Here is a 27,188-nt window from a genome sequence, read left to right as displayed (position 1 = left end):
TGGTGAACTGTGCAATAAAATAGTGGCTTATAGCCACCCAAATTCTGCTCCGTCTTCCAGCTCTTTATTTCCTGGAAAGGTCATGGGATCTACTAATCCCTTTCCTTTCTTTCTTTCTGTCTCTTTCTTTCCATGGTGCAGCGCAGCGGGAGCTCCCTCTGCCACCCTTCACATCTTGCCTCATTACTGTTTGTACAGTCGCGCACAGAGCATGGACACATTCTCAATAGCGCATGGGGGACCCGTGCTGTGACATATTTAAGCGCAGACAGAACTTTCCTTGGGGTGATCTGTATGTTGCTAAGATGATACCATGCTTTCGTTTGTAAATTCTCCTTGACTTCTCTCTCTCTCTCTCTCTCTCTCTCTCTCTCTGTGTGTGTGTGTGTGTGTGTGTGTGTGTGTGTGTGAGAGAGAGAGAGAGAGAGAGAGAGAGAGAGAGAGAGAGAGAGAAATATGTGATCCTTCATCTGCCTCCCACAGCAGAGAATTTGAAATAATCACTAAAGCAGCAGGGTCCATTTTGGCAAGAGGGCATCTTGCTGGCTCACTCTCTGAAGCCTCTTTAACCTCTAATTGCAACAAAAATTTGAAGACTATCTATTTCAAAGGAGTTGAAGGAGTCTCATTTACGATCATTTCTGGGCTCTAATCGTGTAACTAAATAAGGGCAGGGTAATGCATTCTCTACGGTGACCTGAGGATAAGTCCGATTCAGTGAGACACATTTCATTGATTTTTAGCTATGAGTTGCAATTGATCCTTTTACCGTTAGCTACTCTCATGAAGCTACCCGGTGTCACTAATCCTCTTAAGCAGCAGTCAAGGAATTGAGATAAAAGCTGTCAAGTCACTTTGGTTCAGATAACAGTTTTCTGAAGTTGGGGGTTCTTCATTCCTGAGATATAAATGCACCATCTGTGCAGCTTTTCTTTCTCCCCCCACGAATGTGTGTTTGGGAAACAAAGGATATGTCAGTGTTGTTGCACATTATCTTGTGGGTCATTCATAAACTCCTTTGATTGGGGTGTAGCCCAACAGAAGTCAATGGGATAACATTAGTTTAGCTATCCCTGTGAAGCGTGCCCCTCCAAAAAGTGAAATGGCTATTTCTTTCAGATTCCTTGCCTTCAGTTCTCATAGAGCCCTGACGCAACAGAGAGCGATATCACAAGACCAAATGCCCCTTTATTAACAGTTTCGGTTTTGTTAATTCTTTAAACACCAACCTAGTTCAACATGTGTACATGTCATCATAATAAACAAAGCAGTGTGTTTCAGTTCTTTCTTCATAGATTCCTTCCCCTTTCACTCTTCTAATCTAATGTTATACATCTTCATTCATATATTCCAAACACATTACTTTAAAATATTCTGGAAATATTAGATTAGACTACATCAAGCATTCATGTGCACCCACTTGTAGACAGTCTAAAAAGAGACACTCCTCTCTGCCCGTCTTGATCTTTCCATCTGCTGCAGCTTTTCCTTATATTTGAACAACGTTTCCCTGTGACTCCTTCAAAATTCTTGTATGCTACCTCTACTTCTGCATCCCAGTCCAGAGTGAAAATACTTTCCCACAATGCCCAAGCCTGTGTTTGCTGCTGATGAGCAACATGGCAAAGGGGACATTTCAAAGAGAGTTGGGGTGCTTCACCCTCCCACTCCTGTTCTTTTCCCACTGCAGCCCTTCTGCTTAGTCACTATCCCTCCTAAATCACATCTAGGCGTGTCAGCTATGACAGAGCAGCTTGTAAGGGGACGTGAAAAAGAAAATTAGGGAGAGGTTAAAGCACACCTCTCCTCCCACCATTTTGCATGGTGGCAGCAACCACAGGGTGGCAAAATCTGTATTTGCCGCTAATTATTTAGTTTCCTGTTATTAAAACTAAAATCAATGTAGCTGCTACAAGTTTAAAGTTGCCCTTTTGTTCCCATAAAATTTTCTTTTAGCCAGTGCTTCTCTCTTAGGTCACACCTACACCACACATTTAAAGCACATGTCATCTATGTTTCTTATACCTTTCCATCTTTTTTTTAAAAAAAAGCACTCACAGTTAACTAGGACCATCTCGATTCAGTTTCTAATGCTAAGTTGATAGGCCAGCCTAGTACATCTCGCAAACCAGTGATTATAAGCTTTTCCCAGTACACATGTCAGAGAATTCCAACAGAAATGGAAATGGCAGTGGAAGTTGCTGATGTTCACTTATTTATCCCGTGTTCAGAATGGAAATCAATCCAGTGGCAGGCACTGTTGCAGTTGCTTTCAGTCTGCAAACGATATGTGATTTATGATTCTCTTCCCCCATTTGCATGACATTTCATTTGCATCAAAGTGAATGGGGTGGGATAATGTAATGACAACACCATTTACATAATTAATTATGCAAATCACACAAGTTACATAATTTCACAGCAGCAGACAGTGAGATGAATAACATAGTTTTTGGCAGATGATGAATTGCAACAGAATGGAAACAGTCCTGCATGTGACAAATGGAGGCCGGAATTGAAAGTGATGTCTTCTGATGTCCCTACATGTGAGCCAATGAAACTTCTGTGTCTCCATGCTGAAGCACGCAAGGCCTTTAAATCTTCTGCTGTCTCTCTGGCATGGATTCTGTCTCTTCCTTTCTCTTGTACACACCTCTGCACCCCAGCTGTCTGCTGCTAAGAAACATTCAAAAGCCAGCTCAAGGGGTGTTCAATATATCACTTTTCCCACGTTCAGTGTTCAGTGGAATAAATTGTTTAAAGAGAGAGAGAGATCTGAGCTGCTAATACACAACTCTCTTAACATAATATAAAATGTGTCATTTCAATATGGATATAAAACTATCAGGCTGGATCATGTCAAGAATCTTAGTGCTAATGGCTTTATACTCCTCACTGACACGCTCCATCCTTTGCAGCTGTAATGATGTAGTCTGTCAAGGCAGGATATTGAACCTTTCATTTGACACAATACATCTTGCCAAGTCTTCTTTTGGAGTTTTCTTCAAATCCGTAGCACCATTGCATAATACAGAGTTAATCAGCGCATCTTTGACACAACGTACTATGTCTTTGCATAGTAATGACTGTTAGGGAAACAAGCAATGCTTAGTAAAAAGGAGGGGGGGAACTGGTACGAGAATGCTGTGGTGTATACACAACCAGTCAAAATTCTGAAGGTCTGCTTCTGTATTACATAAGCCAAAGAGAAGAACACATAGGACCTGCAAATAGAAAAAAGTTGCAGTCTGGAGTCCTCGGGCTCAGGGCTCTAGACAACCAGCCATGCTCTGTGGCCCAAAGCACCCACAGCCAAGGAAGGCACTCATCTGATGGTTAATTCTTTATTGGCAAAAGTGTCAACTTACAGCAACTCCCACGGCACCGAGTTTCGGGTTTGGATTTGATATCCCGCTTTATCACTACCCTAAGGAGTCTCAAAGTGGCTAACATTCTCTTTTCCCTTCCTCCCTCACAACAAACACTCTGTGAGGTGAGTGGGGCTGAGAGACTTCAAAGAAATGTGACTAGCCCAAGGTCACCCAGCAGCTGCATGTGGAGGAGCGGGGAATCGAACCCAGTTCACCAGATTACGAGTCTACCTATCTTAACCACTACACCACACTGGCTCTCAGATACACCACAGATCCACATGCTTCTAGCCTCTAAGCAGCTGTACCCAGGTCTGTGTCTGACAAAGGAGTTGCAGCAACAGTCTGACTGTGCCCCCCTCCTCAGTTTATGTACTCCCATCTGCACACAACCTGAGGCTTCAAAGGAGCTTAAGGCTACAGAAGAAGGTGCTGACACTTTAACTGGCCAAGAGCGGATGGAGTTCCAGTCAAAACTCAGCCACTTGCTCCAGGACATTGCTGAAACAACATGGATGTTTGGCCTCAGCCGTGGGAGAAGTACTATCCGTGGTCCTGAGCCCACCTTTTGAACTCTCTCCAAGGTGCTGACTTTCGCCCTGCCCTGACTAGAGAATCAGGAGCTACTGGATTCCCCTTGCTTGGATCATATCCAATAATGGGCCCTCAAAGAAACTCCCAGACAAACCACAATCCAATATGAACAAGGCAAAAATGTAGAATGTCTTGTTCCAAAGGAATATATATCAAAAACAGCAGCAAAAAATGTAGGTGGTGGAAAAGAAAAAAATGTGCTGCAGTTCCTCTCAAACAGAAAACTTTTGAAACTTTCCTAAAAGCAAGGAGCCTAAGAGAGGCATCTTGGGTAATGAAATTACACACATCTGACAGAGGGCCATCTTAGTAGTGGCGCCCGCCCACTTCAGATGTGAAGGAAATAAGCAGCTATCTTCTCTTTAAAAGACATCTGAAGGCAGCCATGTTTAGGGAAGTTTTTAATATTTAATGCTGTATTGTTTTTAACACTTGATTGGAAGCCGCCCAAAGTGGCTGGAGAAACTCAGCCAGATGGGTGGGGTATAAATAAATTATTATTACTATTATGATGATGATGATGATGATGATGATGATGATGAAGAAGAAGAAGACAGTAAAGGTCTTTCTCATACTGACAGGATTATATACCATATTCAGTAGCCTAATAGATGAATTCCCAGGTTGGGGACTCATCCTATGTACTAATGCATAGTTCTGGCCAAAAGCGGGAAATGCATGGAACCATCAACACTAACCACAGAAGACTACCCAGAGGTGGACTGGTATTTTCAGTCAATCAATTTTCAGCTATTTGTGGGGCAAAGGACAAAAAAGAAATGGGAAGTGTGCCTGGTGCCCTTAATCAGAGGCATCTAGGGTTGCCATAGTTCAAAAAGTAAAAAATAGGACACCCCAAATGTTATTGAGCTCTTTTAAAGAAGACCCCCCAAATCGTTGAGCTTTCTTTTAGGAAACCACCAAGATTGTGGAGCTTTTTTTTTTTTAGGAAATCCTGGTAATAATCCAGACATATAGCAGCCCAAATTTAAAGCTCTTCTGCAATGACTAGGTTCCACCCATGCTATAATTCTTATCAAGTGTGTAATGAGTGCCCTAGTGTGCACCCCACTTTGGTCCATTTGAGTCAAAAGGATGGTGGAGCCCGGGAAAATCCTGTGGTACATTTCTCCTTGATCTTCATCACTGTCCCATTTGTTTTTCTAACGAGGAAATTAAATTTCTTGCTGTTAAGATAGTGCAACACCATGTCCTCACTTCTTACCCTGGAGACTTTTTTATGTTCCTCACTTCTAACTATGTATAAATCCTGTTCCAGAGATCCTTCCATTGTAGATAAGTTTCATAATGAACAATCCTATTGACAGATTAATTTTGCTGTATTGCTACTCAAATTGGTTTTAGAGTTTTATCTGAAAATAGATTATTATTCCAGTTGATGCATGCAATAAATTGGGAGCACTGGCCTTCAAATTTTCCCATAATCTATATTTCTCTATCAACATTAATGGCCATAATGTTACATAATCATTCTATGGGAGTTCATTGGTTCACCATCAATTGCAAATGGAATCTGTTTTTAAAGGTTTTTTAGTAGTGGGAATTTTTGAAGTATTCAGAAAACTGCAACCACAGCATGCCTTATTTTTTTCCTCCATGTTTAGTGGATGTAAATGGGTTTTTCTCTCTTAATAGTACCTAGGCTCACTAAATGTTGGTTTTCAATAGATTCGGAACAGACAAAAGAATAGTCTTCACGCTAACTATCTTGAGTGGCTTTAAGAAGATAAGTAATGCACTCAAGTAAGGCTTTGGGACAGAAATCCAGGGCTCCACTCAGAAAAATGAACAGGAGCTTCAAAAGCAGTCAGGCTGGTTAACCACATTTGACATAAGCAAAGCAACACACATGATGATCTAAACAAGGCGGCTCCCGTACAATCTTAAGTCCAGAGTCAAAATTACTTAAATGCACCACTGATTACTAGTGATGGGGGAGAAATCTGATTCAGTCCACATTTAAAACCAAACCTAATTTGCACTTTCTGAAACAATATGGGAAGCAAAACATAACCATCCTTTGACATTTGTGCTTCCAGGAATTTTGCAATGCAAGTTTTGCAGCCAAGTCTTGTGCACAAAAATGCATATTAGAAGGTAAAATGTAAATAAAAATACACATACTGCTGAAAGTGACATTTTAAAATGCATTACATTAGGGAAACTTGTGTATATTAGGCAAATTTGCAAACAAAAATATGTACATTGGGAGAAAATTGCACTGAATTTTCAAGAGAACTTTTTTTAAATGTGGCAATGTGGAGAACTGGACTAAAGTTCTGTAAAAATGAGAAGCGGAGAGAAACTGGAATTGACAGAGTTGTCTGTTTCTACTTATGACACAAATTAACAGAGGAAATACCTATCAAACACTGTCATTATTGGTAATAGAATCTTCATTTGCAGTGGGGAGGATGAACCTTCCAGCTGTTATTGGACTCCATCATCCCCACCCATCATGGCCAATGGACTATGGGAGTTGTGGTCCAGTAGTTGGAGGGCCACAGCTTCCCCATCCTTGATTTACTGTATGCTTCTGAATATAGGATGCTGGAGATGCCAATCATCTTGATGTTCTGCTTGTGAGCATTTAGCTGGCTACTGTTTCAGGAACCAAATTTTGCTTTTGGTGTCGTCCAGAAAGGTAAAACTTACATCACAATTTATTTATTCTTTTGCTTCAGTTAACCAGAGGATTCTTATAATAAATTCAAAGTCACGCCCTAGAGACTGAAAAATGGAATTCAGCGTATCTTCTGAAATAAATCAGAGTAAAACAGTAAAAATATGGTGAGGATGGATAGTTCTCCTTTCAATTATGAAAATATATCAGGAAATGATTTACCATCTAGGTAGGCAGGGTTTTCAAATGGTTTTTAGCAGATTCCCATCTTTTACTTTGCGTGAAATCTCTTATCCAAGGCTTTGCGATCAATTATGTTATACTTTTTCTTTTCTTTTTTTAATAAGTCCTGCTTTTATTTAATCATATTTACAGGGCAAAGCAAGGAGGCAGTATTTAAAATGTGGATTAGGAGGGTATTAAAAAGTCCATCTGTTGCTGATAAAATAATCACAATGGGTTGCATGGCAACCGTTTTTGATGCTTGCGTGAGGCCAGGCTCCCTGTGTTGCTTTTGTTGGGTTTCCAAGTGAGTTGCCCTTGATGGAGAAACTGTAGGCAGTTTTCTTCATGCTGGGATGTTGCCTGTAGAGTGAGGCACACATTACAGAATGCTACAGATTGGAACATATATCATTGGGATCTCAATACAACCCTTCCTTCTCGCACATCCTTTGCCCCCTGCACCAATCTCTGCATTCCTGTGCCTCTGAGTTCCTTTCATTGTGGAGCATTTGCATTTCAGATAGGACGATAAATTGTCTAGCGGGGGGGGGGGAAATCATCATCATCATTTAAGATGGAGTCATACTTGATCAGATTGAAGCCCACCTCATCCAGCTGAATCAGACTGAGATTGATCTCACCCAGAACTCTGTCCCCCACACTGGCCTGCCAGAAATCTCTGTAAAGTTCACAAGCAGAGCATTAAGGTGATTGCCATCTCTTCATGTTTATTCAGGCTTAAATAGCCGTTAATGAAGGACTGTTGTACATTTGGGGGCAGTAGTGGTTGGTGGGGCCAGTGGTGTAGCATGGGGAGGGCCACAGGAGTGGTTGCCTTAGGCACAAAATTGTTAAAGGTGCAAAATTTCAACACCTGGTGCTGCTTCAATATAGCTGCGCACTTCTGTCGCTGGGCTCCATTGAAATCAGCTTCTCCATGCGAACCAGGAAGTGACCACTCCTGACAACAGAATGACTCTTTTCTTATCTCTGGTGCTTCCATCTCTGGGGTGACATGGACTCCATTAAGCAGTTGAATGTGTGTGCGTATTCCATTTGTTTTCCTGCATCCCATCTGCCCTCCACATGGCCCTAGGTGCTAGCAACCCACTCTATGCCACTGAGTGGGGCAGTGAGGCTCACCTGACCTCTCATCACCTTTATTACTGGGAGGTGGGGGGAAAGGAAGTGATGGCAAGGTCAGCATGGTGCAAATGCACCAGGGGAGCCAAGCCAGTGTTCCTGCCAGTGTATTTGCACCATGCTGGCCTCTCCGTTGCCTCATCCCTCACCCTCCTGATAAGCAACAGTAACATGGCTGACAAGAGGTCAGGTGAGCACCACAGCACCTCCAACCACTATTGCTCAAGGTTGGAATTCAAACGGGCACTGAACTATGACTGCACATCCATTATATGGAATACCTGTAAGGAGCAAAAGGATTGGTTCCATTATCTTCACCCCTTCCATCTTTACAGCTATGGGTGGGGGTACACTGATGGCCTCTTGCCCAAGAACCCACAGGAGCCTGGAGCTAACTAGCCCTGAAAACTGGCATGTAAGTTGTAAGGCAGTAACATTTTTTCTTTAAAAAATCAAAACAAAACCAGACTACATGCACTCAAACATTAGCTCCAGCTGCTACACTTGAAGTAGAATGATAGGGTAGAGTTTTGAGGTTGTAGAATGGTTGTAGAATGGGAGGCATTAATGATGAGCTTGGGCACCTCTTTTTCTAGAAAAATACCACTGTTTATGGAATCTCTTATTTCAGTATTGTTTATGATTGAAAAAATAAAAAGCACACCCAGCTCTACCTTCTCAAAGTTCTGTTACTTCGTTCTGCCACAAAGCCTGCTCCATGTTCTCCAGGGCCCTTGCCAAAATGTCCACTGGTCGGCCCTCTCCCATTTCAGTGGGCCCTACTGGTGGTGGCAGAGATGGCAACAGCAACAGCAACAGTGCTTTGAATCAATGCTGGGTGGTCTGGGAGCTGCCCCTGTAATTTGAGGGGAAATAATTTGAGCAGATTTGGAGGGAAATTAAAATGGCACCACCCAACACAGAGAGCACCAGCGAAAGGGCAACAATGGTGGGCCCTGTCAGAACACCAGCTGCCCAGAGATGCTGCATGTTGACACCAGGCCTTCTCCCCTTACAGCTGCACATAAGCAATGAATTGCAAGAATACATGGCCATACTTGACACAGTTAATGCAGGGGTGCCTAACCTAAGGCTCATGGGCCACAAGTGGCCCATGGGGGTCGTTTAACCAGCCCACAAGCTGCCCCCCAACCAAGCCTCCTGTTCAGCAAGTTCCCACGTGCTGCGCTAAACTGGCACAGCGCAGGGACTCGCTTCCGTGGTGCCAGAAATTGTGTCTGCGCATGCTCAGACGCCGAAAATCCTGTCTGTGCAGACACAGAGGCCGGAAATCGCAATCGCGTGCGCAATCCGGCCCACAGAGGGATCTCTACTGGAGTGAACTGGCCCAGATGAGGTAAACCTTGCAGACCCCTGAGTTAACAAATCCTTTTACACTCCATAACTACAAACACAGTGCCTTTTTTTAAAAAAAAGTTACTCTGATAAACACATTTTACATTTTTGCTCTTTTCCAAGAATATGGTGAATTTGCAGCTACATGAACATTCAGGATAGGTTCGAAATACCCCTTCTGTATCTTTATCCTAATTGTATATTCCTTTCAGCTCGTTTTCCTATATGCACATCTGCCATTAAATTTATTGTTAGCATCGCCACCAACGCCTTCCATATATGCGTTATTTTTTGTATAGTCTGAAGAAAACAGTTGATATTGTGTTATGGCTGTTTTTTCCTGTGGAGAAATATGCCGGCAAACGGGCCTATTGACTGCCTCACTTTAAAGCAAGTTATCTTATTAAAAATTATGTGCGAGAACTGGCGCATTCATTATAGCTGACCTGCTGGGAGATTAGCAATGCAGTAAGCAATGCAAGCTTGCTGCTTATATTATCTTATGTGCCATATATGCCACAAAGCATATTTTCTTTATGTTATTGATAGTAACCAGGACTTCAGTGGCTCCCTGCCAATATACTGACATAAGTTTATTTTATTTCTCAGAACATATGCTTGCTTTTCCTCCTTTGCGCGGAAAGTTTGCAAAACACTTTCCCTGTTAATTGCCATTTATAATTATTACCTGCAACATGTGCGTCATTTTGATGAGTGCAGGGTGTGAAAGGGGAGGCTTGCACATTGCAAGGGCCTCTGGGAATGCAATGTTTAATTTGCATACCCTCTTCCTTTGCAGGTTCTCTGACAGTGAGAGCTAGTCCCGGCCAGCAGTGGGCAGTGTGGTTGGGAGGCAATACTCAATTGACCTCCCAAAAAACTGAGTGATTGTCTTACTGCTTAATAGTTGTCAGCATCTGTCTGTCTCATGAGACAATGGAGTGCCCCTCCAGGGGTGAAGTCAAGCCACTGCGTTAGCAGCACTGAAGTGACATCCTTGGGGATCAAGCCTGTGCAGTGTGTATGGAGGTCCTGGGCTGCCCAGATGACAAGGCCTCACTGATGTGGTCTAAAAGAAAGGAAAGCAATATGTTTGGCACCAGCTTGCATGCAGGAGTTGCCAGAAGGAGACACACAAGGTGCCATCCAACCATAGCTGTCAAGCGTCCCTTATTTGGCGGGACAGTCCCTTATCCCAGCGCCATGTTCCACTGCTGTCCCTTACAGATGAGGCTTCATTTGGCTGCTGGCTGGGCTTTCTGCCTTTGGCTCGGAGGGGCTCAGAAGCTGAACATACCTGTGCCCAGAAAATCCCTTATTTTGGCTGCTGATCCCTTATTTTCGAGGCTGCTGGTCCCTTATTTTCAAATCTGTAAGTTGACAGCTATGCATCCAACCATCTTAGGGACTCTACTCTGGATTTCTGTAGGGTTTACACCTTAGCCTTTTCTTCTGCCAGCAGAAATTTAGGGCAGAGGCGTAGCAAGGTCAGGTGGTACCTGGTGGGGAAAAAAATTGTCACCCCACACAAACTGCAATTTTGGGGTACGTTGCCCAGAGTTGCTGAGCTTTTTTTTAGGGTACCACAAAGTTGTTGACCTTTTTTAGGGAGGGTTGGCTGCGAAACAGATACGCCTGCCAATTGTGAAAAATCCGACCGCCAATTGCATAAAACCGCCCACCGAGGATGCGAGCACTGCCCGCCGGGGGGTGCCAGGCTCAGCGCCTGGCGGATTTACGCGATCAGCAGGTGGATTTTCACGACGGCGATCGCGCCAATCATGAAAATCTGCCCTCCGGGAATGCAAGCACTGCCACGCTGATCTGCCCAGGGGGGTTGTCACACCCTAGGTGTGACACCCGGGGTGGACCACATACCCCCGCACCCCCTTGCGAAGCCCCTGGTTTAGGGTCAGAGTTTTGCTTCTCCTTGGCTGATGAGCCCCATCTGCCCCTGCTTAATAGTAATGTAACAACAACAACAACAATAATTCCAGGAAGCACAAGGAAGCAGTGCAAACATGGTGGCATTGCCCATATCATAATACCTGTGCTATTTTTCTAGAAAAAGAGGTGTCAGAACTCACCATGAGCACCTCCCTTGTTTTCTTAGAATGGCGCCCACCTAAAAGGTGCCAGAACGGGAGGGGTGGGGGAGCCCTGCATAATACTCTTCCATTTCCACTTGGATTTTTCCTTTTAGGAACAAATGATAGCCATTCGCATATAGTTATCTATCTATTACATGTACATCCTGCCATTATTCCCGGGAGCTCAAGGCAACATCCATAGAGTTTTCAAGCAGCCTTTCTGGCCATGCAATGATGAAACCTTCATCTGCTTGGTTTCAGCAAGAGGACTGCATCATTTGACTTCAGAACATTCCTTAGACGTTTAAATGCGCAAGCATCACTGGGGTGATGACCTCAGTCGTTGAAAATCAAGACAAAAATGGATTTTGCGTGCCCTAATGGTGGCCAAGAGATTGATATTGATGAACTGGAAAAATAAAGATATGATACCCTTTAATCAATGGATGGACGATATGAGATCACTCGCAACCTATGAACGGACTGCTTACAGGCGCAGAATTTTCTTGGATAAATATGATAATATGATAATATATTGAAGGACTTCATACAAAATGTAGTAGGCTATTAACATTTACATAAGTATTAAGATAATAACACTATACCAAATTATATAAGAATGTACAGTGGTACCTCAGGTTACATACGCTTCAGGTTACATATGCTTCAGGTTACAGACTCCACTAACCCAGAAATATTACGTCGGGTTAAGAATTTTGCTTCAGGATGAGAACAGAAATCGTGCTCCGGCAGCGCAGCAGCAGCAGGAGGCCCCATTAGCTAAAGTGGTGCTTCAGGTTAAGAACAGATTCAGGTTAAGTACGGACCTCTGGAATGAATTAAGTACTGAACCCGAGGTACCACTGTATGAGAATAACATATATTGCAATATATTTTGCACTATATATATATATTCTCATATATATGTACCTTTGTTGTACTTTTCCCCCCTCCCCCTCACCTTTCCTTCTTTTTTCTATATCACTTTCTTTCCTTTAATTCAAATCCTTTCAATAAAATATAGATATAAAAGAGAAAAAGAAAATCAATACTTTATATTATCCAACATTTTCATCTGGGTAGCGCCATTTTGGTTCTGGCTCTTGGTGATTCATAGTTGACAGACTATGATGCTTTAGATACTTTGGGTTTCCAACTACTACCAGCCCCAGCCAGTATGGCCAATGGTAAGGGTTGATGGGGGTTAGAATCTGACAACATTGGATTCTACATTGGGCTACCCATCAAGACCAGCCAACATGGAGAATGATTGGGGATGATGAAAAGTGTAGTCTAACAACATATGGAAGGAACACAGGTTGCTCTCCTCTGTTCTAAAGTGGGATGAAATGTTGGTAAGTGGCTTGTATGTGGCTGGATGTTACCCAGTTTCCTCACACAGAACTTTGCACATGTATTTAAGACCAGACCTTTACAGCAGGATGATAGAAATTGAGGCCAGCTACTGATTAACGGATTGCCCACCTGCTTTGCCGTTAAGATCCTCCTGAATTTTTATTTGATGTTTAATTTTAAATTTGAGCTCCGTTGTTGGTTTTTATGGGTTACATTTTATATTGTCAAATGCATAAAGGGCATAAGGGGCAGCCCAGAAAGTGAAGCCATAAATATGAATAAATAAAAGAAACAACCACAGAGCTGAAAACGAAAAGCCGTATATCGAAATGACAACAGCAAAGGAGGCGGAACGAGGCCAAATCAAAGATGGAGCAGATGAGAAATGATTTGGCAATAGCCCCAAAGACTAGCAGAGAGGAGGGTGATCAGGGTAAAGACTTTGGTAAGGACTTGGGTTCCGTGACTGAAAAGGTCCTCTCCCGCATCCTAGCCAACTGGGCATCTGATGGCAAGAGCCATCAAAACATTCCTGAAATAACATGCAAAACTTGCAGCAATTTAGTGAGCTCCTTGGTGCCAAGCTGACTTACACAGCCCCACCTCTAGAATACGCTGACTTCAGGGGCGTACCTAGAGGTCGGCTAAGTTGGTCCATGCCAAGGGTGCAGACATAAGGGTGAATAAAAATCATGCTTCTCTGCTCTGGCTCAGAGTAGCTAGGAACCACCTGCCCACCTGCTCCCCCTGCTCTGGGTGGCCAGGTGAAAACAGAAGCTTTTCTGGGCAACTTGGCGGAGGAATCTGGGTGCTGGCATGGGCTGCTGCAGCAAGCCTTTCCAGTTGGTCTGTGACGCTATTAGAAGTGTGAATGGAGCGCCCCGCAGGGGCTTGGAGAGAAGACAGATGGAGAGAGGGGGTGAGGAGGAGAAAGGGAAGGGAGGGAGGAGGCAGAAGGGAAAGCAGCAAGCAGAGGGAAGAAGGAAGGCAAGCAGGTAGGCAGGCAGGTGGACCGATTGAGGAGGGGAGGTGGACAAGGGCAAGCCCAAACCTGATGGATGTGGAGGAAGTCACTGGTTGAGTGCAAAAGTGATGGAAAGCAAACTTTTTGAGTTTCTAGTTGATCTCTCCTGGCTTTGGAGGGCCAGATGCAGCTCCTTGCCACCGTACAAGGGAGCCTAGGTACACCTCTGGCTGTATTAGTTCCAGCTCCCATCCTAGGTGCTAGTCTTGTTCTTAAAAAGGAGTGCTCACATCACCAAGCATCCCATACTTGTTCTGGTAGCTGCTGTTACTGCTGCTGCTGCTGCTGCTGCTGCTGCTACTCCTCCTACTACTACAGTGGTACCTTGGGTTACATATACTTCAGGTTACATACTTTTCAGGTTACACACTCTGCTAACTCAAAAATAGTGCTTCAGGCTAAGAACTTTGCTTCAGGATAAGAACAGAAATCGGGCTCTGGCGGCGTGGCGGCAACAGGAGGCCCCATTAGCTAAAGTGGTGCTTCAGGTTAAGAACAGTTTCAGGTTAAGAACGGCCCTCCGGAATGAATTAAGTACTTAACCTGAGGTACCACTGTACTTCTGAGTTAGGGGTGGGTGTTCATTTCAATTTCTCTCCCTTTCTCATTACTCCCATCTTAAATACAGTTATCCATATTTCCATCTCCGTTTATGGTTTTTTTAAAGTCATCGTGAAAATTCACCAGCATTTTAGTGTGAATTTCTCCTAATATTCACATCTCTGCAAGCAATCAGGGGCAAAGGAAGGGGTGTGTGGTGTGTGTGGGCTGCCCCGGGTGTCACCCACTGAGGGAGGTGACAAAATGCCCAGCGGCACTCACCGCAGGGCCTGCAGCACACCCAAGCCACGCATCTCTCCTAGGAGAGACGAGGTGGCTTGGGCGCATGCAGGCTCCGCAATGCCCAAACAGTCCGCCCACTGCCTCTTCCCCCCAGCTGTAGGGCGGCTGAGTGGGAGGAGGCAGCCAGACTCCAGAGGCCCCACAGTGCACCCTGCCCCTATGGGCCACTCGCCCCGCCCTTGAGCACACCGTCCCAGGCGTCCAAGCGGCTTCCTCCACCACTGCAAGCAATTTTGCCTAACATGTAATATTTGAAAAGCAGTTTCTCCTAATATAATGCACTTTGTATGTTATTTTCCAGCATCTTAAAAAGCAGTGACATCACCTTGCCAACAAAGGTCCGTATACTTAAAGCTATGGTTTTCCCAGTCGTGATGTATGGAAGTGAGAGCTGGACCATAAAGAAGGCTGATCGCCAAAGAATTGATGCTTTTGAATTATGGTGCTGGAGGAGACTCTTGAGAGTCCCATGGACTGCAAGAAGATCAAACCTATCCATTCTGAAGGAAATCAGCCCTGGGTGCTCACTGGAAGGACAGATCATGAAGCTGAGGCTCCAATACTTTGGCCACCTCATGAGAAGAGAAGACTCCCTGGAAAAGACCCTGATGTTGGGAAAGATGGAGGGCACAAGGAGAAGGGGACGACAGAGGACGAGATGGTTGGATAGTGTTCTCGAAGCTACCAGCATGAGTTTGACCAAACTGCGGGAGGCAGAGGAAGACAGGAGTGCCTGGCGTGCTCTGGTCCATGGGGTCACGAAGAGTCGGACATGACTAAACAACAACAACATGTTATTTTCAGTAATATGTGGGTTTTTATGCAAACTTTACCCTAGTACATGCATTCTTGCAGATATTAATTAACTGAAGAACTGCATTGCAAAAAAACATTTTTTAAAATGTTAATTTTGAAGGACGGCTGTGTTTCATTTTGCATATTCTTCTGGAAAGTGCAGATTAAGTAGATTTGCCTGTAAATGTGGACTGAACCATATTTCTCCTTCATTCCTATTGTCAGCACCGGTTTCCTGCCACTGCCAGCTTCACTGTCCTCCGTCTCCTTTGCCCACAATTACATCTCATCTAAGCAGCTGCAGTAACTCAATGTGATTTTGTCTGCGAATGCCTGTGACATCAGCATATCAGACAAAGCATCATCAACATCACATTGGTTGCCACAGCTAATAGGATTAAAAATGGCATGATAAGAAAGGGAGGCAGATTATTGTCACAGTAACTCTGTAAACTAGATTTGACTGAGTGACTGACCCAAGTGAGCTTCATGTTTGAGTAAGGAACAGAACCCAGATTTTCCCAGTCTTATACCACATTGTATCATAATAAAGTCACATGTGAATTCACATTTGTTGTGATCAATATTAATAAGAGCTCATCAGTATACATGTCCTTCAAAGGTTTTCTTTTTAAAATAATAATTTAAAAGTTGGATCCAATAACATGAAAATTTATTTTTATCTGCAATGCTTTGAGGGCTAAACAATATTAATGGTTGGTTAATGGCCTAATGAGTCAGCTACAAGCCATTTAGGCTTCCAATGAACCTTAGCTTTTCAATGACTTCTCTAATGAAAGATCTATATGAGCGCCTGTCTATTGCCATAAGAGAGATAGTAGGAACGTCACCTAATCGATTGTGATGGTAAATCAATTGATCTGTAACCCTGTTTTCATACAGTGGAAAAAGATATAGAAGGGGAGATTTTACTACCTTCTCATTTCCAGCTGAAAAATCCATAAATAAAAGAGACAGCTCTCTATTTGGAATAAAAATGTTCCCTTTATTATTGTAATTCAAAAGGCATGGAGAAACTGATTGATGTCCTGTTTTATAGAAGCGTCAGTTACTTTTGTCATTTTTCAAGAGATTTAAAGTTGTGGAGAATTAAATGTAAAAGTACAGAGCAAGAGAGACATGCTCTTTGCTGTCATGCCTAAGGTTACAGGATTAAGATAAAGCAGATGGAGATTGCAGTGAGCATCCACAGAAATGTACGGGAACAGCCCTGTGAAAGATCCCAAAATGCGGTTTACTAGAACATTGCACTCAGAGGAGCCTTCCAAAAACGCACATGGCAGAATTTTGTCTGTGGTGCTACCCACCCCATCGAATGCCTTGCTCAGGGAGATCTGTCAAAGGAAAATCAATTCAATCTCAAATAATATCAATTCCTGTTCCAAATGTTATGCTTTATTGTCATAGAGCAATGATACAATGGTACCAGAAATACCTCCATGGGAAAGTAAGCTGCAAGGAATTGGCAATGCATTAACAAACTGGATGTAGTTAAGCAAATAAGGAAAGCTTAGTAACATTGAGATTTGAAATGCAATGATTAACACCTGGGATAAACGCAGAGAAATGTCATCCCCCATCCCCTTGGGCTCTGGTAATTAATAACCACTCGTTCAGAGAAGCAAGAACTATAAGTAATAATTTCGGTTGGCAAGTCAGGAATAGGATGAGGTTTAAAAGGTATTTGATTCATGGAGTGGTCATGCCATATGATTAAGCCATATGGGGAAATGGAGATAGGCATTTTCCATTCCCTGCCCCCGAATATTTACAAATAAGAAAAAGCTATCAGAGGTACTGGATTGAACATCTAAATAGCAAAAAGCCCTAGAAAACTAAAGAAAACTAGAAACTAGAATCAGATCACTAGATGCCCTCATCCTATCATTTTGCTGGGCAGTGCCGTTTTCCTAAACCAATGAAACTTACCTGTGAGATTTGGTTTTACCAACACAATTTAGCATTTACTTACACTTACATCCACTCTCTCCCATTACTCTCATCTCTGATAGGTCACTGATGCAAGTGGAATGATTTTACGCTTTAATGTTTTCCTTTTGTCCTTTATCAAGAGTTGGATGAACTGCAAGAGCACTTAGAGGAAAGTAATCATCATGTAACGTTAGTGTAAAGTGCAGAAAACCACTCATCTCGAAAGCTCTCTCTTTCTTTCTCTATGGGACTATTCCTATTGCCAAAATATATATATATATCCTCTCTCACACCTTCTAGATACTATGAATGATAGCTCAAAACAACAGGAAGATATTAGCTTTGTCAGTTTTGTCACTTTGCACCTCCATACGCGCCACCTTTCCACTTTAGTCTAAGGCATCCTAAAACATTGTCATCTCTGCAGGCAAATCAGAGGCAATCAGAATTCTTCTGCAGTGTTATGAAAATCTAAGGTCTTGATGCAACAAGATTAGCCTGTTTCAATGTATGCAGCTCCACCTGAAGCAAGGGCTCAGAGCTCTTGCTGAAAGCCAAACATCCCAGCCCACTCTGGGGTTTGGCTGAAGTATTTTTGCTGATACAGCTGCTCCTGGAGGGAAACATGAGAAGCTGTGCTGTCACATTCATCAGATATTTGTATTTCTGCACGGTGACGATAAGGAGACTGCCCCCCCTCCAAAAAAATGGGTATAGTCAGCCGTGTTTCTATACTTGCACAAGCTTTTGAAGATGAATCTAGAAAATTTCCCATTGCGTCTAAAACATGACTCTTCAAAAACCTGTGTTTCTTTCCAAACAAAAAACAACAACCTAAGATTTTGTGCAAAGTTTTTCTTTGCAAGGGCACCTCTTTACCAGGGCACCTGTGAATATATAACCAGATTATCCTTCTAGATATTTAAGGGAAATGTCAATTTGCCCTTTCTTAGGCAACCAGTAAAACTAACACAAATCCTTTGGTCACAAGGGATGAAACAGAACAGTTACCTATAGCCAGTGCTATTTTTCTAGAAAAAAGGGGTGCCAGAACTCACCATGAATGCCTACCTTGTTCTCTTATAATGGCAATGGCACCCACCCGCCTATGATGTTTCTTCGAGGGGTCCTCTGTGCACAGCACCAGATTTAGAGTGGTTTGGGCAGTTCCCCCACACAGAGCACTGAGCTGAGGGTGCCCAAAAAGACTCATAATTGAGAAGATCCATGTGGGGAACCAAATTTTGGCCTTGCACAGGAAGCCATATTACAAAAGATTACCAAAGTCCGCCCCTGTCTGTGCTTTCCCACATGAGTCCTGTGCCCATGAAGATCTATCCTTGGGAATGTTCTAGACGGAACTCTAGCCCCCAAATTGGGCTCACCATTCCACTCCCTTAAGGGGCGAGAGCTTTTACAACATCCCCAAAACTCAATCTGTAGAGGCACAGCATCCATGGTGAGACTGCATAACACGGTCAGTATAGCGTAGTGGTTAGGGAGCTGTACTAGGACCTGGAAGGCCAGGGTTCAAATCCCCACTCAGATGTGAAGCTCACTGAGTGGTCTTGAGTCAATTACTGTCTCTTATCCCAACCCACTATACAGTGTTATTGTGAGGATAAAATGGAGAGGGGGAAAATAAATGTAAATAAGAAGAAAGGAAGGAAGGAAGGAACTTAGAGAACACCAGCTTCAACCAGAATGCCTGCAGGTGTGAAGTAACCATCTCATCTTTTTTTAAAAAAATAAATTATTATTATTTTATTTTGACAAAGCAATAATCATAAATAAATAAGAATAAAAATGTGCACCCCAACACCAAGACCATTCCATTGTAACTACCCAACCTCCTAGAATTTCAACACCTCTTGCAATGGTTTGACCCCTTTCCATTTTAACAGTACTAATTCTACAAACACCTTCCATATCTCCTCGAAATCATTTCTCCTACATATTCCCTGTCTTACCTTAATGGCACATGCTAATTTATCGTTAATAGCTATATCCCACATCTCTTTATACCATTCTTCAATTTCATATTCTGCTTGCCCCTTCCACTTCCTAGCTATCATAATTCGCACAGCTGTCAAAAAATTTGTGAGGAAGTCTTTCATAGCTTGCAAACCTTCCACCCCACCGTAAATTGATAATGATGCTACCTCTGGACTTTTGGTCAGCTTTAACCCAGTGATTTCTGTTATCTCCTTCTATCCTTTGTGGATCCTGGGAAGGCAAGGAAGCCAACAACATTTACACGGCAAGCAAGTCAAAATAGTAATGTATATGATTCATCTCAACTGTAATGGGGGTGTATTTTCTCTAATTACAAGGAAATGAACCAAGCATATATCATGTCCTCATTTTACCCTTCTGTTCTCTCCCCAAGCATAGGGAGAAAACAGAAAGGGCTAGGGCTGTATCGAATGCATGCATGTGTCCCATCAGTCTGTGTACTGGATGGCAATATCAAAATGGTGGGTTAGCTAGTTGACACTATTCAGCAAGAGTCACAATCCAATGTGTTGCCCTCATACTCCAGTTGGGCTACCACCAATGTGAATCCAAAACATTTGTGAAACTTCTTGAACTAGGGTTGCCATATTTCTAGAGGTAAAGTTCCAGACACAAAAGTGGTTGAGCTCAAAATTGTTGAGCTTTTTTAAGGAAACTCAAGGTTGTTTCAAGGCAACCCTACCTGAACACAGCATCTTCCAGGCATTGCCAACTGTATGATGGTCCTTCCATGTTATAAATCCTTCCTCCCCCACCTCCTGGCTTTGGTTCTGGGGAAATGGATAATCACATGCAAGAAGGAATAGTGGTTCATCTGTTATTGATGAAGAAACAGTGCGCAAGGATGCCCTGTTGCCTCCCAACAGGCCCCGTTTCAAGCACACCACCCTCTGATTTGTATTCTCATCTCGCAACGCTCCTTGTGGGAGAGCAAAGTGTGCAGCAAGGTTCTTTACAATAGCAGCATGCTCTTTGGTTTGTAGCGTAAAGTCTCCTGATCCAGGATGCAGGTGAAAGAGAACAAACACAGACCTAAACTTATTAAGACGCCCGGTAATTAACAACACAGGACTTTCTTTTGGAAGACAGAGCTTTGATGCAATCAAGGGTGGCTTCGTATTGTTATAAATCGGGGGGAAGTGTCCCCCTAAACCCTAGGAATGAACAAATGCCAGGATTTTGATTAAGTGGGGTGTGGATTAAAACACAAACTGTGGAGCTGTGCGAGACAGGGAATTCCTGGGTTGGCTTATGCAAACCAGCCTGGCCAAGTTAGGGCTGTTAAGAGAACAATAGAGGGCCACTGTAAACTTCCCTCCTGCCCTCAGGTGTGAACAGAGACAGGGGTTTCTGGGAGGAAGGAGGAAGGAGAGGTGATATCTATCTTGGAGAGGGAAGCGAAAGGTTGCCTGCACTGCTGTGGGCCATGCTGCAAGAACAGGGCTCCCTCCATGCAGATGCAAGGTGTAAATAGGTGAATAAACGATATATATCTTAAAGCACATCAGTCTCTGCCATGTCTTCTATTCTCTAAAGGGACACAGACCCTGTGTGTGTGTGTGCCTGTGACCCCATGGGCTCTTGCCGCCACTTGGTAAAGAAACAGTATGTTTACATTTTGGAGGCCATCTAAAGAGTCGTCTTCTCTCCCTTTCTCCCATAAAGAAACAAGTTGTGATGTGCAATAGGCTTAGAATTAATATCCTTCCAGCACGGTGCCTGTGAAAAGCAGAGATGCTGACTTATTCATGATGCTGAAACTACCACTTCCTAAGTTCCCCTCTTCTGTGTGGTGCACCACCTGCAAACACACACACACACACACACACACACACACACACACACACCAAAAGACCCCAAAACATTAAAAAATGAAATATGGACATGTTGCATTATTCCTACATCCTTACAACAAATGTTTGCAACCCAGTCAGCAACCCAGTTTAGATAAAATGCTAGGAACAGGTTACCTGCCCCTGGGCAAGGCTATAGCCTTACACAATCTTACACAAGTCTTCTCGGAAGAAGTCCATGAGACTTACTCCCAGGTTAGTGTGTTTAGGATTGCAACCTCAATTACTGATCTGACATTGTTTAAAGGTGATATATTGTTACATGAAATAAGTTTCCTTAAATAATATTAAAATACAATATTATAATAAAAGGCCTCAGCCCAGTATACCTGAAAGAGTGTGTCCACCCCCATCGTTCAACCCAGACACTGAGGTCCAGCTCCGAGGGCCTTCTGGCGGTTCCCTCACTGCAAGAAGTGAGGTTACAGGGAACCAGGCAGAGGGCCTTCTCGGTAATGGCGCCCGCCCTGTGGAACACCCTCCCATCAGATATCAAGGAAATAAAAAACTATCTGACTTTTAGAAGACATCTAAAGGCAGCCCTGTTTAGGAAAGTTTTTAATGTTTGACGTTTTATCGTGTTTTTAATATTCTGTTGGGAGCCATCTAGAATGGCTGGGGAAACCCAGCCAGAGGGCAGGGTATAAATAATAAATTATTATTATATTATTATTACAAGACTTTCCCATTGCATGACTGGATTTGCCTTGTTCAAAAAAAGGAAACCTGGCTTTTTTGGAAGGGGAATGAACATTCATGGGTATTTTGGTCATGATAGAATCTAGTAAGCACAAAACAAAGGTTTTAAAGCTGTAGTCTTATTTTTAAACCTGCAATCTACCTTGAAGTAAGAACAAGTCTGCTTGATCAGGCCAATGGCTCATCTAGTCCAATATGCTGTTCTCAGAGCATCCAGCCAGATGCCTGTGGGAAACCAGCAAGAAGCTGGTATAGCTCAGTTGGGAGAACACAAGACTCTTAATCACAAGGTCGTGGGTTTGAGCCCCATGTTGGGCAAAAGATTTTTGCCTTGCAGGGGGTTGGACTTTATGACCCTTGCGGTCCCTTCCAACTCTACAGTTCTATGGAGCTTGCTTCTGCATAAACATTTACTGGATAACACCGAACGTTGATTTTAGTGGGCTTTGCATCAATGATTGCAAAATTTAAAAAAAATAAAAATACAGACCAAACTTCATCATATTACTACTATTTCACTCTGACCCCCTTCAGTTGGTAAATGTAATTCTACTCATGATGTTTCTTTGACTATGAAATTCATAGGGATTGGTGGTGAGGAGAAGGAACGGCCTCTTCTTTTTGCTTGTGTAAAGTATGTTCCAATGACAAACCTAGACAGCATCTTAAAAAGCAGAGACATCACCTTGCCAGCAAAGGTCCGTATAGTTAAAGCTATGGTTTTCCCAGTAGTGATGTATGGAAGTGAGAGCTGGACCATAAAGAAGGCTAATCGCCAAAGAATTGATGCTTTTGAATTATGGTGCTGGAGGAGACTCTTGAGAGTCCCATGGACTGCAAGAAGATCAAACCTATCCATTCTGAAGGAAATCAGCCCTGAGTGCTCACTGGAAGGACAGATCCTGAAGCTGAGGCTCCAATACCTTGGCTACATCATGAGAAGAGAAGACTCCCTGGAAAAGACCCTGATGTTGGGAAAGATGGAGGGCACAAGGAGAAGAGGATGACAGAGGATGAGATGGTTGGACAGTGTTCTCAAAACTACCAGCATGAGTTTGACCAAACTGCGGGAGGCAGTGGAAGACAGAAGTGCCTGGCGTGCTCTGGTCCATGGGGTCACAAAGAGTCGGACACGACTAAATGACCAGACAATATCAACCACAACAACAACAACAAGTATGTTCCACATTCATGTGAATCTGGAAGGACTCACAAGAGCTGGGTGTGTGAATGGTAGTAGGGTTGCCATGTGTCCTCTTTTTTCAGGGACAAGTCTTCTTTTTCAGGGGTAAAATTAGGGGCAAATTACATTTCTTTGCTTTGAATGGCGATCATAGCATTCTCTTTTTTTGCTCTTCAAAATATGGCAACCCTACTGCTGACACCATCAGCTCTCACAGGGAAGAGTTTCACCGGCATGGGAAGAGGCACGTCAGTTGCCCAATTCATGTGATCACTTCCGACAAATGATGCTGGAGCACCAGGGGAGAAGTGATTCTCCCATTCCTCCATTAACATAACACTTGGCTCATTCTGTTCATAGTTGTTGTTTAAAAAAAAAAGTCCAGATGCACTTTGTTTTGTAATAAAGGGCTGTTGGATAAAAGCGAGAAAGAGTTCAACAAATGTCTGCACTATACAACACTCCACCAAAAATTTACCATCTGAGCAGATGGCTACACCAGAGAGAATGTACTCAGCTAAAATACACAGATCTTCTCGTGATGAGCAGCCAGTGAAGGCTGTGGCTGGAAAGGAGGCTGGAAGCCTTCCAGACCAGAGATAAAAGTGTCTTTGAACACAAGCCAGAGAAGCGGCTGCTTCTGGCTACAGGTATCGGGACACCAATATGTTTGCACTCAGATTCTGCAGGTGGACCTAATTACCTGTGTTTGGCTGTGCCACCGCTTTTGCTGTGTTTGTTCAAGGTGAATGACAACTGTGAACATATTGCAGTAAAAAAGGCAATCCAGAGAGTCTCAGCTTGCTCATTCATCACGCGCAACCGGGAAGGCAGTAGCGCACAACCCCATCCAGGCCCACACCAAACATTGTGTTACGAGACATGCTCTCCTGTCGCGCAAAAGGCTCCCTGGGTTTGGTGTGGCTGAGCCGTCAATCACAATGGATGCTAATTAATGTTCCACCAGAGCAGCAGATCGCTGCAGTGGTTGGGTTGATTGGCTCATACTCATCTAACAGAGGAGAGGAGTTTTCGACATTTGTTTGCCCAGTTTGAGGGTGCGGTGTAAAGGAAGGGATAGAATAGAATAAAGGAATGGTTTAGCTACAGAGATTTGGGCTGGATGACTTACTGAAAGCTGCCCCTCCCCCCAGCAAAAAAACCCCCAGTTTTTGGAACCTATCCCTGAAGGACAGGCCTATCAAACATAAGTAGACATGGTAGACCTCTGTATTCCAGGAGCTAGGGACAGTCAATGAGTTGCTGCCTTGATGCCCAGCTTATGAGCTTCTCTTGGGTATTTGGCTGATCACTGATGGAAACCAAAATTCTGGATTAGATGAGCCTTTCATCTATTTGAGAATGGTTTTGGCCATTTCAGAGTACCACTGTTAGCTTGAGACTAGAGTGACCACTAATAAAAGAGACCTCTTGACTCTTTAATAGTTGCTTGCTTGAAAGTCCTTCTTGTTGAAAGCCCTTCTTCTACATAACTATTGAAGAACACACACACAAGCCACCCTGTCTACAGTGGTGTAGTGGGGGGCTTTGCCAGGGCCATCACCCCAGGGGCATTTTTCTGGGGTTCATGCTGCTCATACTACCCTCCCCATAAGCCCTGTGTTGCTTTGCGAAGCTGGGATGTGCTTGGCATGGGTCTGCCCTTGGAGAGTACTGGGACGCAGGTGGCGCTGTGGTCGAACCTGCTGAGCCTCTTGGGCTTGCTGATCAGAAGATCAGCAGTTTGAATCCCCACAACAGAGTGACTCCCGTTGCTCTGTCCCAGTTCCTGCCAACCTAGCAATTGGAAAACATAACAGTGCAAGTAGATAAATAGGTACCACTGCGGCGGGAAGGTAAACGGCATTTCCGTGCGGTCTGGTTTCCGTCACAGTGTCCCGTTGTGCCAGAAGTGGTTTAGTCATGCTGGCCACATGACCCGGAAAGCTGTCTGTGGACAAACGCCAGCTCCCTCGGCCTGAAATCGAGGTGAGTGTCGCACCCCATAGTCACCTTTGACTGGACTTAACTGTCCAAGGGTCCTTTACCACTACCTTTTTTTATTTTGACGCTCCAAGTACAGTCATACCTCGGGTTAAACTTGCTTCAAGTTGAGCGCATTCGTGTTGCGCTCTGCGGCAACCCGGAAGTAACGGAGCATGTTACTTCCAGGTTTCGCCACTTGCACATGTGCAGACACTCAAAATGACGTCACACGCATGCGCAGAAGCAGTGAAAAGCGGCGCGCGTGTGCGTGCGCAGACGTGCCGTCGCTAGATACGTTTACCTCTAGATGCGAACGGGGCTCCGGAACAGATCCTGTTCTTATCTAGAGGTACCACTGTACTGCAAACTGCGGGCAGATTGGTGACTGGAGTTTGGTGACTGGCATGCGGCTGGGGGGTTGGGGAATAGAAGGAGAACGTATCACTCAGTTGCTGATGGGATTTCATTGAACGCCTCTATAGCTACTGTCCCGGTCCAAAGTGCCTTTAAAGTCCTAAACAGCCTGGCCCCTGTACACTGTGGTAGCTGATGTCAATTTGGACTGGTAGGACAGAAAGTAAGGTGGCAAACAGTGGGAGAAACCTGTGCCAATGACAGGCACAGCTGCCCCCTGGGTGGTTGTAAGTGTGAAGGCAGTCACACAGGGACTGGCTGGGGGCAGACTGAGGTTGGTGGGGCTGTGCCCCATTCACCCACGTGAACCAACCTCCTCTGCCTGAATACCTCTGGGGAAGCTTTCTCATTATGCCTCCCCACTCATTAAGATCTTTAGAGGGTGCTTTTGCTCTTCATTCCGCAGTTCCTGTCAGTTACAGAGAAGGGGGAACAGACCAGGGGGGTTCTTTGTTGTTGCGTCCGCTTCCAAGCAAGCCAGCTCTTGGGAGATGCTAACACTATTCTCATTTCCACAACACGCAGAGACACTGGGGGTCTCCTGGGCATCTGGATGTATTTTTTACAGGCTGCAATTTAGTATACATTATTTTGATATCTGCATTTTATGTTATTATTTTGTATAACTTCCCTAGAAGCTTATCGAAGGGCAGTATGTACATTAGATCAATAGACTTCTGATTACCACCTCCTTTCCATCAGCAAAATAAGGACATGTTCCTTTTGCTGGTCTTTGTTGAACATGCTTCATCTGTTTGTGATTGCAGCTACTGTCTTTCCCCAAAAGTAAGACATCCCCCAAAAATAAGACCTACAGTGGTACCTCAGGTTACATACGCTTCAGGTTACATACGCTTCAGGTTACAGACTCCACTAACCCAGAAATTGTGCTTCAGGTTAAGAACTTTGCTTCAGGATGAGAACAGAAATCGTGCTCCAGTGGCACGGCAGCAGCAGGAGGCCCCTTTAGCTAAAGTGGTGCTTCAGGTTAAGAACAGTTTCAGGTTAAATACGGACCTCCGGAACAAATTGAGTACTTAACCTGAGGTACCACTGTACTCCCAGTTTTGCCTCTCGCTGTAATATAAGGCATCCCCTGAAAATAAGACCTAGCACATCTTTGGGAGCAAAAATTAATATAAGACACTGTCTTATTTTGGGAGAAACAGGGTATTGGGTTGGGACCAGACTGAGGCTGCAGTTCCCACTTACCTGAGGAGTAAGCCCTTCCAGGGTCACCATATTTCAAAAAGTGAAAATCCAGACACAAAAGGTGTTGGGCTTTTGGGGGGCTGTCTGTAGCCTAAGTTAGTATCAACAGATCCTGATGAAACTCATGCGTCTTACTTCTTCAACTTCCAGTGCTAAAAGGGCCCAGGCAAAAAGGACTGTGTGTTGCCTCAGAATCATTAAATCATAGATTTGTAGAGCTGGAAGGGACCTGAGGATCATCTAGTCCAACCCCTGCAATGCAGGAATATGCAGCTGTCCCATACAGGGTTCGAACCTGCGGCTAGGGCTGGTTGATCTCTGGTTTTCAGCATTGCTGTTTTCCTATAAAAGGACAATATCCATTTACAACTGTTACAAATGTGCAGTTACAACTGACAGATGGATAGTTGGAAGTCATTTTTATTCATATC

Source organism: Podarcis raffonei, chromosome 4 (assembly GCF_027172205.1).
Source record: "Podarcis raffonei isolate rPodRaf1 chromosome 4, rPodRaf1.pri, whole genome shotgun sequence".
Classification (NCBI taxonomy): Eukaryota; Metazoa; Chordata; class Lepidosauria; order Squamata; family Lacertidae; genus Podarcis; species Podarcis raffonei.
The sequence above is the reverse complement of the archived record's forward strand: the minus strand, read 5'-3'. Positions refer to the sequence as shown.